This window comes from Sturnus vulgaris, chromosome 7, assembly GCF_052056855.1.
Source record: "Sturnus vulgaris isolate bStuVul1 chromosome 7, bStuVul1.hap1, whole genome shotgun sequence".
Classification (NCBI taxonomy): domain Eukaryota; kingdom Metazoa; phylum Chordata; class Aves; order Passeriformes; family Sturnidae; genus Sturnus; species Sturnus vulgaris.
The window spans coordinates 22,728,002-22,745,233 of NC_142249.1; the positions used below are offsets into that span (position 1 = coordinate 22,728,002).

Sequence of the window (17,232 nt, forward strand, 5' to 3'; positions counted from 1 at the left end):
TCATTTGTAGATTGAAAGGACTGTTTTTAAACAAGATAGAACAAAATTTTGTCTAGTTTTACAAAAAGGTGCTAAGAAATTAGAGCTGGATTTCAGAAAAATATATATATTTTAATTTATGGCTAAGAGATCCAGACAGCACTGGTATTTAGAATGGGCAAATTACATCCCATTTAAACATTTATATTCCAGTTCTAGATTTATTTTCCAACTTTTGACCCTTCCTGCCATAAGACATTAGCTATTTGGATCCAGTACTTTGCATCAAATCTGCTTCAGGTTTGTAAAAAATCCCCAACACAACTGTCCTTTCCACAGAGTTAAGATAGTTGGAAAGCAAACTATAAATCTAATACAAAAAATTGCAGCAGAGGCACAACTTCCCATCTGCTGTATTGAAAAAAATAGGCATTATCCAGGGCAAGAAAAAAGACTTGAAAAATACCAAACTACAAAATCAACTACAATTAATAATTTTCTTACTACTCTAATGCTTCAGAAAGAGTGAATAACAATCTCTTAGTCCCAGGCAGCTTTTATACAGACTTTTCAAGGTTATTTTAGAAACTATTTGTATGACTATTAACATCATTACTGGTAAATCCTATTGTAAGTACCAAACATTTCAACTAAAAAAAAAAAAAAATCGCTGGGAGATATGCAACAACAGACATTTTTAAAAACAGGTAGATAGTTTCACTGTACCAAGGAAAGCAAAAGTATTTGTCTGTGCCTTGGTTTTCCCATGCCCACTGTCTGAGTCTGAACACTTCAACTGAATAGAAGGAAAGAAGGAATAGAAATAATGCACTTAATATTTTAAGAGAAAGATGAAAATTTTTTCAGATTGTTTCTTTACAAAATATTCTTCTTTGTGTTACTAAAAAAAATGCATTATGCTATTTCAGAAGTGAAGTAGAATAAAACTGGGATAGCAGACAACTACATACGACAGCAACTACAATGTCTAGTCCTATTTTCTTTTGAATATTTAATTTTACATTCTTCATTCACAAAAGAAAACCCAAACAGCCAAATGAAAAACATGTTAATGTATATAATAATAATTAAAGCTTATAAAAATATAATCCATTAAAGAAAAAATATAAAAACGACAGAAGGAAGTTATTGTATTTTATTTAAAAAGGAGCAGTTGGATCTTATGAAAACCTTAAAGGAGCTGAAGTGTTGGAAGAGTCAAATAATTAAAGGTTGATTAGAGAAGGAAAAAAACCACCCTAAAATTTAGAAAAGTTTGGAGAAATCAATAATCTGCAAAAGCAGATTATGAAAGGTTTTTTTAAAATCTTTGGCTAGTGTAGCTAGTGTACATAACTTCATTAACTTCAGCTGCATTTTGATAGTATCTGTTCATAAAGTTTTATGAAGGCCAAGTCCAATGGGTTTCAAATTGTTGTTAGGAATAACATCATGTTTTCAGACAGCTTACTGTGAGATTGCTTATTGAAAGCATCTTTCAAGGTGAGGCAGCTGTGCCTGGAAAGATAAAATTGCTTGAAAACTATAAATATATGCCATACAGTATTTCAAGAAATGGCAGACCCTTTAACTGCACAGTACAACTCATGTCCTGTCTGAATTCTACCATGGTCTAAAAATAGAACACCTTTTGTTTCTCTCTTGAACATCACACTACTTGCTTGGTTCTTTAATCATCTAATTTAAGAATATTCTTAACATTTTTGATTTTCTAATTCACTTTGAATAAATGCAGTAATTGTTGAGGTAAACACTCTCCATCTCTGTGTACAATATGTGAGACAAATTTGCACCAGTGCTCAACTGAGTGAAGCAATCAACCTAAAGACAGTATCACTGTATTGATGCAGTAAGGAAAAAACATTGGTGAGATTTTAACTATTATATTAAAATAGAAATCTATAGCAATATTTTGATAATTTTTGGAAATGCTTAGTGCTATAAAAACAAGTACTCAGTGTTACAGCTGTATGATTTATGTATTGCAGTTACAGTTTTAATAATATTGAACTGTTAAAGCTGTGTTTTCAAGCAGTTTCCTTTCCAAATGCAGTGGAACATTTTCACTTTGGAGCAGGGCTAGTCAGATCTCCCCTGATTTACCCATCTCATTTTGTTAAACAACACACAAATGGCAGCACAGACTTCCGTCAAGTGAGCTGCTCTTAAAAAAAGACAACATTATTTGGGAATCTCAGGACTTTGTTCATTCCAAAGATCTGTCAAATACATGAGAATACAGGTTTTGCTACTTCTCCTCTGCTGTGTTTTTCCTCCCATCTAGCCAATGCATTAATTTTTTGCTCACCTAATCCTAGCCCCACCTCCAGAACCTGCAGTACTGACATGCCCTGCCAGACACGTGTACTGGGCTTGTATACCACAGTGGCTCTGCCACCTGACATTACTATGAGCATCAATCTCATCTTCATCTTTTCTACAATGAGATGTGCTCTGTGAATGTAATATTCAGCTCTAACCACTCTGAGGTAAATTATCAGCATCGTGCCTTTTACACAACTCACATTATATCCCACAGATACAGTGTAAGCTGCTCCCTAGCAACCACAGCAAAAATATACCCCTTTAGGCATTTTTTCCAGCTAAAGAAACCAACTTTCTATTTGATGAGCTTCATATATAAAACAGCCTTGGCTATTGTCACCTCAAATTGTTCTGACTAATGGTCCTTAAGATGCATTTTTAGTCCTTTGCCTTGTTTGGGTTCTGATACTGAAGCTTCTTTTGCAAACCTTCCAACTCAATGATTTTAGCACCAAGGAAAAAAAAAAAGTATTTTTCCAAACTAAGAAGTATCTTCCCAATAAAAGCTAACCATTTATACAAGAATTATAATCATGAGCTAGAAATCTATTTTAGATGGAAAATCTAACTCCCAGCATGCTGGCAAGAGTGAAGACCCTGGATTTATTTTGTGGAACACCAAAGTCTTTTGGTTGGACTTCATTCACATACTGAATGGAATTGCAAGTATTTTCAAAGAACTATAAAGTAGACTATTGCTTCTTGTGTCATCCAAAATCTATTAAAGTGAACTTAGTTAATATCTGGGGAAAGACAGAAATTAGTCCTTGTTTAAAAACAGCTAGCCTCATGCATCACACCTCGTGAATAAGATGTGGCTGCTGTGACATTGTTATTCGTTTTAACACACCATAAAATATTTTAAAGGTAATACCAGAATAATAACAGCTCATTATCACTTCACAAATGAACAGAACCCTCCACCAACATTTAGGATTCCTCCCCTCCGCTAGGGAAAGGGTTTAACAGGTAAGTTCTGCAATGGAGTCAAGCCTTCAGGTGTGATGTTGTGAGGCTGGCCAGCTTAGCACGTTTAGGCAGAGCCTGTTTGCTGGTTTTGGACTGATCTACATCAGCCTCCACTGGCATGCAGCCTGTGCATGGGCAAAAAAACAGCAGTTCAGGACAGAAGAGCAAACAGCACCTGTTAGCTAGCCACAGAAAATTGCTAAAGCAGAATAACATTATCCTTTCTCTTCAGGAAACTGTGTCTTGGGAACTGTTACAGACCTCTGAAGAGAAGGAAATCTGTCCTTTCAGTGGAACAGGACAGGCACCCCCCACTCTGTTGACTGATACCTCTCTGATTAAAAGCAAAGCATGTGCTGTGTGACTACACTTCAGACATCTTCCTTGGTACCCTTTAGCAAAACTGACCCTGAAAAAGTGTAAATGAAATTCACATACACAGTTTATGCCAATTTTTGACATGACCCTAGAACAGGGCCCTGAACTGCATCTCACATGGTGAAGCAGAAATGCATTTTCTAAGAAGTCTTGTGTCACCACCAGCTGAAGTCAAATACTATACAGAAATTGGCATATTTAATAAACTGCCACTGAAATAAATCCTAGTTAGAGCAGTGCTAACAGACGTGCCCAATTCCTGTACCAAAGTACTCATCTTCAGTCATTGGGTAACTACCTTGCACAAAAAATGACATTTCAATTAAAGCCATGTATTCATCACTTCCATATTGAATAAACATTGGAGTTCAAACTGCATTTCTATCAGAGAGTTCAATGCAGTATAGCTGGTAGTGTCTTATGAATTCAACCTTGATGCAAAGTTTTATTAGTAATAGCACAGTCTTTTGTTCAGCGTGATTCTCATTTCATGAACAAACATCCTATTGACTTTTCTGTGACATTTATGTAATTTAGGTCTGCTAAGTCAGATCTTCTGTGTATGTCCTAATGACCTAATTAAAAGAACTATTGTCATACTACTATATAATGTAGCAAGAGAGGAGGCAGGCTGTTTCCCTTTTGAGCTAACTAGCACAAAAATCTGCACGTAACAGCTTTTAGTTCAGTTCTGAATTTCCTCAGAACAAGAAATAACTGGGGCGTTTGTATAACACCCCAAATGATGAAAGAGTTATGCATTTTAAAAGAACAAAGAACATATGGATATGGCATGCCTTCCTATGTATGAAAATCTAGCTGGATCAGAAGAGAAAAAATAAAAACAGTTTTGCAAATGTTACACTCAGAGAAAACCAAAAAATAATATACAAGCTTTCTAGCAATGCTTAAAGCATCCTTATAAAACAGAGCATATAATTTTACTTCAAATCTCCTTTAAAACCTTCAAATGCATGCCAACTTTAATATTAACTATATTGCCAACTTAAATTTTCCACCCAAACTCATAGTTTTCACTTTTTTATTTCTCTCATTATTTCCAGAACAAATATAGTGCAAAAATTGAACAAGGTGTTCCTGACAGTAAACAAATAATAAAAGAACGAATTCGGTACAGATACTATTTTGATGAAGCCCCAGGCTACAGTTTTTGTGGAAAAGGAAAGTATAAATCTTTGCAACAATGGGTTCTAGAGAAAGCTGTTAAATACACTGAAGCTATCTAAATCCTGAAATCTGGATTCAGTGAAATTCAGGAAGGTCCTGACTTTTCATTCTTATGGAAGAGAGAAAGGAACTTAAGACCTATGGAATTTATCTGAGGTGCTAGAGATCACTTTTAGTTAGTCCAGTGGGCTTTGAATAAGGACTTTAATGTGAAACCCACTTAGCAATCAACTACTTGAAGTTTTGAAAAATATTTTGTTTCTATCTGCATAGTTGTGTATTAGGCCACCTTTTACGTGTTTGTTAACAATTAACATGGTCATTTCATTCTTATGGTTCTGTTTATTGTAACTTTTCTTTGCATAAAAATTACTTAAGCAGAATAATTAATACTGTTTGAAGAATAACTCCAGAGAGCTGTAGTTGAGGTTCTTCTCTGAAGGTGTGCAAGGTTATTACAGTATTTCATTAACACAAAACAATACATCTTCAGACAGAGGCAGTATTGGCCTGTGAAGTTTCTTGTTACCATGCTACCAACCTTTGCTTGTAAAGCAATTTAATCATTTCCATACTGGTTATACATGAAATATTAGTGCTGTGCTTCACAGGGAACACCTCCTGCATTTTCATTACAATATAACTGTATTGCTTACAGAGTCAGGAAATCTATTTGTCTTTAAGCATATCATTGCATCTCATTGAAAAATTTCTAGCCTAAGTTTTCCTAGTTAAAGAAAAAAAAAACAAAAACCAGTCTTCCAGTTTTAAGACCTCAGTTCAACCAATCTGGATTTCATTATTTTCTAGACTCCACATGTCATCTCCATGGCTCTTTTAGTTATCTTTCATATTACCACCTATTAGAACTGCTAAAATACTATAGTCTTTGTCTTCTGAGACAGAAAACAACTCAAAAATTTTAATATCCCATGAGATAACATGGTACTTATATATCTAACATTAACATTCTTATCTAGCTACTGTATAGCAAAAGAAGCTAAGACTACAACAACCAGTATGGTTTTACATATGAAAGATGTGGTCATTATCTTCAAAAGATCAACATCTTATTTTTCAACAATGAAAATATATGAAAGTCAAACAATTTTTTTTATTTTCCTCCATTAAAATAGTCTATCAGATGACAAAAAAGAGATACTGTTATTAATACCATGCCCTTCTTGACAAATCAGGCAAAAGTATCATCCAGTGAGTTATGAAGACCTGGCACATAAGAACAACACATACAAAATGGAAGCAATTACAGAATTCCGAGGTAGTACACAAGACAACATAACAAATTAACAATTAGGCATGCATAAATACATACATACAGCATATTTGGATTATTTTTGAACTGAGAAATGTTGAAACTAAACTTCTGATCAGCATTTTTATCATCACTTTGGAACTGCTAGGCCAGGCTCTTGAGTGTGTGAGATTCTACAAGGGGAGTAGCTGTCACAAAGTCAGTTAAGAGCCACTTGAGTCTGTAGTGTCCTCTCACAACTGTGGTGCCACCAGCAAAGGCTCAACCAGGGGACCAAGCTGTAGAGTCCTTGAACTTCACCCACCCGGGCAAGTACAAGGGCCACCAGGTACCCCTGTATGTCCCTGCACCTAAAAATACTTCCCCAACCCGGCAGATCTCATCCTGCTCTCCCAGTTGCTCTCTAGTGGCTGGGACCAACTAGTTCTGGCCATGCCATGTCCATAGGGTGACTGAAACACATCCACCCCATCCAGCCAGGACTGCTCCTTGGATTATCTCTGGCCCGAGCAAATCTGCTCTGGGAATCCAGGAGCCAGAGCTGACACCGTGTGTGTGCTGCACTGTGTGCAATCTTCTTCATATGTTCTACAGATAACTCAGTCTCAAAGACTGTTTCTTTACTAAAAGCATTTGTACTATAACTGATACCAAAACTGGTTTCTGGTATTAATCATCATAGTTTCAACATACAAGGTAGTAATTGCTTCGTTCTATCTGACACACGTGCTTTGTCTATAAGAGAATTACAAAATGCTTTAAAAAATGTAAAATCAGGTAATATTTTTAATACAGCTGCTTGAAGTTATGTTTTTAAAACCATGCTTAAAAATTACTTTCAAACAACTGTGTGTTGTGTAACTGGAACGTTGCCTCAATAACATACAAATTCATAATTTGAAAGATGGGAAAAACCTCATCTTAATTTTAAAAAGTTTGAGTAGATCTATAAAAGTTAGAAAAAACACACAGAACCTTTACTGGTATCTTGATGGAACTGCATTAACAATAATTCTAAATAGTTCCAAAATATCAGGTCACATGCAGTCAAAACCACCAGAGCCCAAAAGGTCTTACACAAAAATTACAACAGGTCCCAGTCTTCATTTCACTCACAACTGTACAAAGTGCATAGGAATTGCTCAGACATAACTGACTTGTTTGCTCAAGTCTCACTACAGAGCAATCACCTCAAACTCATCTCTAGCAGCAAAAGGAAAGCGTGCAGTAACTTGGCTGAGTGACCACTCAGAAGATAGGGACATAGGTTACAAAAGACAAGATTGATTACCACTTATAGGTTGCTTACTTTTATGGGTCATAAAGAAATTTTCCTTTCTCACTGTTTTCAAATGATGATGGAGATGATTTCCAGGTAACCTCAGCTGGCATACATGAACCAATAAATGACTTCCCCAGACTTTGGGGTTAGTATAGTAATATGTCATTTAAAATAATATAAAATTAGATTAAATGAGTTAAAATCTGGCCAAGGATCAAACTCCTATGCCTTGGTGCCTGCCTCTAAGTGGATCAGTGATCCCATGACAGCCAGCCAGAGCGATCTGCAATAACCTAGCCAGCAACAGTCAGATGCCTCAGTCAAAAGCCACTGATGAAATGCAACAGCAGGCAGAGGCTCAGGGAAGTTTTTCATCTCCAGGTGGGCTGTCTTTGTTCTGACAAGTCCTTGCAGAGCAAACAAAACTTAGCAGAAACCTAGTGTGACAGATTGGTTGTTGTATGATCCACCACTTCTGCAGCATATCCACATCATTTACACATTTTACTATGACTTGGTGCATGGCATGATACTCAGTACAAGTGTAGCACCTTCAGAGGAAAGCCTATTACTTTTTCAGTTATTTTCTGTGAATTTTTATTGAACCGTTTTGCAGTGTCATTTTATGTATTATGTTCTTAAAAGAATTAATGAATTTTGTTTCAGAAAAATGAACTGAAAAAGAAATCTGCAAGTGGACAGCTGATGTTATGTGTGACTTTCCTCTCCCCAAACCTGCAGGTGAGCTTTTCTGTTTTTACTACTGAATTCTCTTACTACCTACTTTTGTCATGATTGTTCATAAGATTAAAGCTCTCATTGTATCAGATGATAAAGAACAATTTTAGAATGTGAGCTGCAGTACCAAAATCAGTTTGCAGGAGACTTCAGCAGATATCAATACCAAATTTTAAAGACAAAGAATTACTGTTTCTTCTCTACAAATAAAAAAATAATTCACAGTAAACATCTTATTTTGGAACTTCTCAACAGATTGAGTCTGTTTATGTTTGGAATCAGCAGCAGTAACAGAAGTATTTAATTTATTTAATTTCCCTATTACAAATGGATAAACAGTACAGAACTTCTACAAATTAGTTCTTAGTTTAACTAGTATTTTGTTTGATGCCTCTATGTTCATGTACACCTATCAAGAATTTTTATTTTCTCCTGAGAAATATTCAGATTAAGATACCCATAAAAGGGTATTCAATATCTCCTCCTCACTTATAACTAGGACATAATGTGTTGAATTCTACTCCCATTAACTTCTAATTTCATGAACTAGATAGAATACATGCATAAAAGAACTTTTTTCCCAGTAGCAGTTTACCTTCCATGTGAAATGCTTAACATGATCCAACTTAGAGAATCAGTAGCAGACTGGATGCTCAAATTCTATTCCAGATTTTTCTGGCCCACTTCAGTGCTTGATTAATCAATGGGAATGTTTGACTTTGTACAGTAACCTGAAATCTGCACATGAAAATCTCCAGCAAGGAGGCCAGTCTCTTCAGGGCTTACAAAACATTTTTTCACCTTAGCTGCAACACAGCAAAATATTTGTGTAAAAGTATTTCAGAACAGTAATGTGCTTTTTAACAAACTAGGTAGAGGTGAATCCCAAGCAAGTAAATTAAAGACATCAGACTCAACATGACCTAGTTGTCACTAACTTGGTGAGAAACTTTCATTTGAAGTTTAATTCTTGTGATGAAAACCTCATATATTTGAATATTTCAGCCAACTTTTAGCAGTGCTCTGTTACTCCCTAGCTTATTTTAAGCGAATACAATATAAACTATGTATAACAGAATTTGTTTATGATTATATTTGAGCTAAGGTGCCTTTTCTAGCACAAAAATCTAGCATACTCAAAAGCTTGGCAAAAATAAAAACCAATGGTTTTACTACAAAGTCTGAAATCCAAGTTAAATGTACGATTTTTCTACATGGAAAAAACCTTGCAAATGCTGAAAGCTTTAGAAAAATATTAATATAGTAGATTTTTATAGTAAAATGCTATCATTGTACTAATGCCACTCCTACTAGCTGCCTAACAGACCTTATGAATTACTGAGATTTAATGTATCTTCTTTAAAAGTATACATAAAAGAAATTAACTTGTTGGACTATTTTTTGGATGCCCACAATGGTGTGACTTCATTTACATGTACCATTGTACCTACATCCGAGTATTTTTTCTAGGAAAGAACATAGTAAAATTTGGCTAATGATTCTGAAGTATCTTATAAAAATGTTAGATGAATGATTGCACATATCTTAAGAGAAGAAGATACTGTCACGATTGAACAATGGAAGACAAGTTCCATTTTTACAGTGATAGTCTGTTTAAGGCAGATAAGCAGCACATGTGGCACTGCTCTGTCACTGCTGCCAAACGTATTCAGCACAGATTCAGCCATTATCACTGCTGTGGCCTGTAAGTACTGGGGAAAAAGACTGCAGGCTGACAGTGTTCATGTCCATCCATGGCATCCTTGCAGGCTACCATGAGCTCACTGTGCCACACTAAACTAATTCTGAGCTGCATCAGCCAACAGAAATCTGTTTTGACTTTGCAGCTACTTGTACACATGGAACATGCTTGTCATGAAGTAGCACTGGGTGGGTTTCAAGCACGCCATGCAAATGGAATGCACCAAAACCTTTTTCTTTGGCAAACTACCTTTGGTTGCAACCTTTGGCTGCTACAGATTCCAGCAAACAACACCTATTTAATAGATCAGGAATATAACTTTAAACCACCCATAACAAAAATCAAGTAGTAGAAATACATTTGTTACGTACTTGCTAATTTGAAAAAAGCTGTTCTGATGAACTGTATTACAGTGCAAAACAAAATGAAAGAAGAATCCTATTGCTGCAACCAACTTCAGTTGGTAACAGTCTTTTAGACAACTAGATTTACACAGCAGATGACCTCATAAATGGGTAGTAGAGCAGCTGGGGCCTTTTTCAAAGGAAAAGAAATATAATTCTTTAAGCTAAATATTTAAATTAACAAATCAATAGGCTGCATACTAAAATAGTCCCGGTACTTCTGCCAAGTATTCGAACAACAATAAATCAAGAAACAGAACAGCACTTCAGACTGGGGTTTGACAAGCACATAAGGCAATTATTAACTACTGCTGTTCAACCATCTTGCTCTCCTCTTGCATTTACCTTCATAGTTCTATGTCCTCCTTTGAACAGCCTCTGGAAGCAGATTCAAGCTGGCTGTTTTGTTTTGACTTTTTAAGTCAGTGGCCAGGGCAGAGGAATGGTCTTCTGCCAGACTTAGGTGCTGAAGTAGTTCTGCAAAGGGTTAGGAAGGATGGTGTTACTGTGACTGGGAGAAGGGGAAAATAGGATCATCACAGGGGCTGGAGTTACTTGTCCTGTGAAACCACATTTATTACTAAGTAACACTAAGTAGTAACACAGCAAACTTGGAATACATTTCTGATGTTTCTTCAAACCTCACTCTCAATGCTGTGGGCAATGCAGCAGCCTTCCTAAGTGCCATGCTTTGAGTATGGAATGACTGGCCTGGCTTTGAACAAGGAACATGAAGAGATGCTTTCTGTATGGCAGGCTTCCAGCCCAACCTCTACTACAACTGGGAGGGAGGAGAAGAAAAGCTTTAGTTATTATTTTCATCTTACTCTGAATGTAACTCACAAATGAAAGGTGATTAATTAGGTAGCATTGGAGTTAAGGCTGTTGTGTTCTGAATCCGTAGAGGCTAGGAAAGCATTAAAGGTATTTGAGTAAATATCGCTTTGCACTCCAATATTTTTAAAAGCCTCTTTGGTTTTAATTAAAAATATTTTGAATAGCAATCAACATGGATCAAACACCATACACCACTATTCTCACTTTCCCATTCACTGCAGTCGAAATAAGTGCTAAGAATGGCATTTTTTAGAGTTTTCTTTCTGTTTTATGTGGTCTGGATTTCTGAACACAGCTTTAACCTGAGTTTACTGAAGTGCAAAAAAACCCAACAACAAAACCCCAACAAAAACCCAAAGCCTGTGTTATATTCAAATGATTTTTAAAACTATGAACACCCTTGTCTGATATGCCATGACACTTTTATTCCTTGCAGACATACATGCAAAAAAACTTACACAGTACGATGCTGTTGGCAAAATTGAGACAAAGACAAGGAGTTGTCTTTGAGCACAGAACTAATGCCACCATGATGGCAAAGAGCTCCAGAAACACTGTACAGGACTCAGAATGGACAAAAAGATGACAAATGAGCTTCAGTGTAGACAGTAGATATATGTAGGCTAATACATCTCATGGAAAATAATCTTAGTCATATACACACTGTGCTGACAAATGACTGGAGAAAAAAAAAGTCCAGCTGTCACAGATCCTTATATACAACAGCAAGAAAAGCCCTAGCAGAACATTGGGTATCATGAGGAAAGGCATTGAGAAGAAGACAGTGCACATTTATACATCCACATCTCAAGTTCTTCTGCTGTCTGCATCTCAAGAACAGACTCTAGTCAGAGAGCAAAATATCAAAAGGATGGAGTGCCTGCCTTAGAAAAAGAGACTTGAGGGGCTCTTTATTTAGAAAAGAAGACTGAAGCAGGATATGATCAGTCAAATCATGAAGATGGTAAATACTGTAAAGCTGCTTGCTAAATCCTTTAGTAATAGAACTAAGGGACCTTTCACAAAGCTAGCACAACATTAGTTTATAAAGCATTAAGTGTTTCTTTAAATAGTAGTAAGCTTCTGGAACTTGCTGCCACAGGAGGTTGTGTAGATAGTAAAGCATCAGCAAGTTTGAAAAAGACAAGTTCTTGGTTTGCAGGTCCACAGATGGGCTCTAAAAAACACTGAGCAGATATATACCCACCATCCATAATATGACAAACATGCAGGAAGAGTACAAGAGCATAGGTTCATAAAATGGTGAGGTTTGTGTATAGTCCCTAACAGCATCCTTTAATGTCACTGCTGGACATCGAGCCCTGAATATGAAGGTCCATTGGACACAGCAGAGCTTTTCTGATGTTCTTCACTTCAGTAGCCATTAGTATTTTCTATTGAGTTCTAAAAAATCCATGAAGGCTACACCCCTGCTTCTTAGCAGCTGTGAAAGATGGGAGGTATGATTTGAATAACAGCAGTCCTTCAGTATAAATTCCAACACAGCATCCTATGCTAAGCAATTAGTACTATATCTTTAAACAAAAATAAGGGTTGGACCCAGGAGGAAATATTTATATTACTTCAGGCACTGTGACCCCTAAAAACCACAGATGATGTTCCACAGCAAGATCAGCTATTTCAGTGAAACTGTAGCCACCTGCTGAGAGACAAAAGAAACAAACATCAGCCCCTCAAAGAGCTGAGCTGCAGAACTGCTCAAAGGGAAGCAAGGTTAGCCATGTAAATCATTCACATTTTTACTAAAGTCTCAAAAGATAGAGTTAAAGCCTACTGGTACTCAGATGGCACTCTTAAAAAATTGAATGCAAAAGCCAGTATCTATTGGTTGTTTCCTGCCTTTCTCTACAGAAACTGTTTATACATAAAATAGGTGTATTATAATTGCAATATTTTGAGACTACTGATAATACAGAACACCTGCAAAGGGAAGAGGTATGTTGGCAACACTCCACAGAAATGAAGAAATGTAGCTCAACAGTATTCTCACAAGACTTCAGTTATGTAGCATTTTCTTCCTTCACTGCACTCTTCACCATTAGCTCCCTCACCAGTATTTCATAACTTCTTCTTCAGGTGCAAAAAATGCATATTTATGTATTTCATAAATATTTGTAGTGATACATTAAATTATACACTTATATATGCATTAAATTAGACATTTAATCCTTAAGGGAATAATAGAGTTTTGATGAGTAACTATTGCAGATATCTAGATTATTCCCACTAGTTTGGGACTTTGAATTGAGAGCTAGAAAAATCAGAATGCAAGAGGGTTAAAAAGTGTCCGCTCCCCACTACATGTGCAATACCTGGCAATTTAACATTTTGGGTAGTGATACAAGAAGAGGGACGTTTCGTAATTGAGATCTCTAATTCATTCATTATCACACCTTGATTCATCTCTGTATTAATAGTAGCCACAAACAGGCCCAAGACTCTTGTACATCCTTTCTTTCTCCTGGTTGTTCTGGGGCAAGCTGATCTCTTCCACCAACATATCTGCAGTCTGTCAGTCAAAGAACGACCTGCCTATCTTTGCCTCTCTCCCTCCGTTGAAGAGCTGTGTTCTCAGCCTGTTTATTATATCAGTTCCTGTTTAAGAGTATCTTTTCTAAGTTCCTTGAAAGGCATTCTCAGGAGTCAAAGGTGCTCAAGCAGAGCACTCTTGGTCACTGTGCCCATGGCACTGCTAGGCAGCAGCAGATACTGTCACTATTTGGAAACATCTGAGGCCTGTGGGTAAGCAACAAAAAGGGAACATGCTCAGGCATTTTATACTTCTGTATATCTAGAGTTCTGCAGAGCTGCCATACATCAGCATTTAGAGTTAGCTAACAGCTATGAGTCTATTTTAACTGCAGTTCAAAAACAGCATTAGCTTTTCCAAAAACATCAGTGTCCCATTTGCATAATCTAATACAAATAGGGGATACATCATTCATTCATCTTTTCCGTGAGCCTCTGCAACTCTTCATTGGTTCTACTGAATGTGCATATGTACTTATTTCTAAAATATACTTAGTTCTAAAAAGCATACCACTTGTTTTCCTTAGCTATATCAAAAGAAATAATTTTCCTACTAGTCATGGCAAATTACATCAAAAATATTTTAGTATCCATCTTTATCTATTTAACTAAAAAAGCAACAGGGTGGAGAACATGACAGAACTGGCTGCTTCAGTTCCAGATTTCTTATGTTACATATATAGTGAAACTACCCTATAAAACTTAGTACTACAAAAGCAGCTTAGGAAAATTCAGGATATCTCTGAGTGTTGGGAGGCACACAGATGGAATAATTTTCTTTTATATAGCAGAAAACCATGAAGAGCAAACTAAAAATTTCTGAAACTTCTGTATTCTCTTCTAACTTTTAACTAGGTATGAGCATTATGTAATTATAATACTTATGAATATTAATACATCTACAGCTGATTAATATTTTTTAACTTAATACAATTATATTGACTTCAATGGTGGAATGATTGCTGCTCCAAAAATTTCGTTACTTACTAACAGACAAGATGAATAAACACTAAATCGAGCACACTTCTGCAATTACGACATTGAAATACTTTGATGTTTTAGAAAAGGTTTCCTAAGAACTGTGCATGGAAAAAAGGTATTTAAGACAAAGATTGGCTATGTAGTAAATACACTGGCATACATTCTCCTGCATGCATGTTCTCTTGGGAACAGCCCCACTGAAATGACTCACAAATAAAGGCTTCTCATGTGCTGAAGGTTCTACAGTTTACTCATTCACAAACTAAATTTCAGATTAAAATTTGGTGTTACTCACAAGGGAGGGCAGGGGGAAAGCTTAGTGTTTTCAGCCTGTCACCTACAGATTTCACTGCTCTCTTCCACAAACAACCACAACATTTTGGGATTTTCTTTCCTAAAAGACCACATAAGGAAAACATGGGTGATGTTATGAGGCACATGAGTAAAACTGAGTGCATCTCAGACATTGCATCATGACTGTGTGTGACGTACTTGGATGAGGATGGTTCTCTACATTTATCTAAAATACTCTGATGACACTGAATCAGGTTAACTACATGGGGTTTCTGAAAAACTGGTTTGACAATATGACATTTGCTGAACCTGTACAGATATTTAAAGAATTGGAGATGTACAAGAACTGAAATTTCATTAGCAATTTATATTCTGCCAAAAAAACATTATTTAGTGGGTAACTATGCAGGGAGGGAACAATATTTAATCTGTGTTTGCTCTAAATTCTACACCTCGAATCTCTTACACTTGTGCCTTCCTCACAGCTGTAAAAACGGGCTTCAGCTCCCCAAAGCAGAGCATGTATGTGTTGCAATGGTGTTTGCACTGGTTATTCACCCTTGCATCTATCACGATTTAAAACATTTCTGAAAATACGTTATGCATCATGTGACTGAACACGTCTTTATGACTAACTAATCAGAATACTCTATCTAAGAAAGAGTGAACAAGATCAATACACGCCTAGAAAGTAGAAAAGGAAGCTTAAAGGTACAGAGGAACAAAAAAAAATCCCCCAAAAAATCAAACTAAATTCTCTTTACATTTTCTGCTGCGTTTAAATATTTAAAATACCTAACCCAAGAGATGCAAAATGACCAACAGATAGCGAACTATTTTCTCTTCGTCTGTTAGTTGTGGATGCTATCCTGCTTCGTACTGAATCAATGTCAAAACTCCTCTTTATTTCCATGACTGGAAGATCAGGTTCTTCATCACAAAGTCCGGCAACATCCTGGCAGACTCCTTGAAACGTTATATAATCAAGATACTTAATGTTTACAACGACATGTCTAAAAAGCATCTAAAAGCTGTTTTTATCTAAATTAACAAGATTTGACAACACTGTCAACATCTAATATTGTCTTTGTCATTAAAAGTACAGTAGGTTGAAGAACAATGGAAAGGAGCGCATAGGGATTAACGGGATTTCCTTTCTAATTCCTCCGTCTCAATAGCCAGTGGTCATGTATCAACCGTCGCCGATACGCGTACTTTAAAATAACTTTTCTTTCAGCTAACTGTGTTAACAACTTTAAGATCCAGTCTGCGGCCACACCAGCACCACTGCCGCCTTCGGTTGGGTGACTCTCCCCGCTGGGCGTCCGGGAGCATCTTCAAGTAAAAACCTCCCTCGAAGGGAAGTTCAACCCGCCGCCCCAAGAGAAGCGCGGCCGCGCTGATCGCCCCCAGCGCGGGCCCGGGGCACGTCCGCGCTGCCGCTGCCGAGCGGGGCACAGCCGGGACCCGCGACACCGCCTTTCCAGCCACCACCCCCGGCGGCCCCGCACGGCAACGCCGGGGCCACCGTTCGGCAGCACCGTTCGGCAGCCCTCCCGAGGCGGCGGAGCGGAGGGGCAGCGCCGCAGTCCCTACCGGAGGGCTGATGTCGCCCCCCGCCGCGGCAGCCGCAGGCACCGCCGGCCGCCGCCAGCCGGGCGGGGGCAGACGAAGTTCCCATCGCACCGCCGGTCCCACCCGGGGACCGCCGAGCCGAAGGGCACGGCAAGGGGCGGTGGGGGACCGCGCCCGCCCGCGACCCCTGCCCGCCGCGGCCCAGCGCCGCCGGCCGCCCCCGGCATCCCGGCATCCCGGCATCCCGCCCGCTCGCCGCTCCGCCCGTGCCGGCACCGCTGCCCGGCGCTGCCAGGGGGCCCCTTCAGCACCGGACGCAAGGGATGCGCACGCCGACGAGCACCCGCTTTTCCCTCGGCCGGACCTTACCGGCCGCGCTCGCCGTCCTCGGCCACCCGGGCTGCCGCCGCTCCGCGCCGCGCTCCCGCAGCCGGGGCGCATCCCTGCTCCGCCCGCAGCCGCACCAGCCGGCAGAGCGCGCGCCGCGCGGCAGCGCAGCGCGGGCACCGGCGGGGCTGGAGCTCGCCCTCGCCGACTGGCACCTCCAGCAGCCAACGGCCGCTCGCGCCGCGCCGAGGGGGCGGGACGGCGTGACGGCAACGGGCCAATGGGAGCCGCTCCGCGCGGCAGCGCCTCTTCCGGGCGGCGGGAGCCGCTCCGGGGCCGTGCCGGCCGTGTGCCCGCGGTCAGTGTCCCCGCCGGGGCAGTGTGCTCGGTGTCCCTGTGCTCAGTGTCC

The 17,232-nt window shown here is 38.8% G+C and overlaps 1 protein-coding gene across 8 annotated transcripts in view; it reads right to left on the reverse strand.

Annotated features, from left to right (window-relative positions):
• The window catches only part of B3GALT1 (beta-1,3-galactosyltransferase 1), a 177,521-nt gene extending 160,494 nt beyond the window's left edge, over window positions 1-17,027 (reverse strand). For 6 of the 8 annotated variants that reach the window (XM_088168096.1, XM_014890922.2, XM_088168089.1 and 3 more), the window contains exon 1: window positions 16,866-17,026. The gene's annotated coding sequence lies outside the window, so the exon portion shown is untranslated. Of the gene's footprint in view, window positions 1-16,865 lie in introns of all 8 variants that reach the window. The other 2 variants (XM_088168094.1, XM_088168092.1) reach the window with 1 other exon arrangement.
• Between the last annotated feature and the right edge of the window lie 205 nt (window positions 17,028-17,232).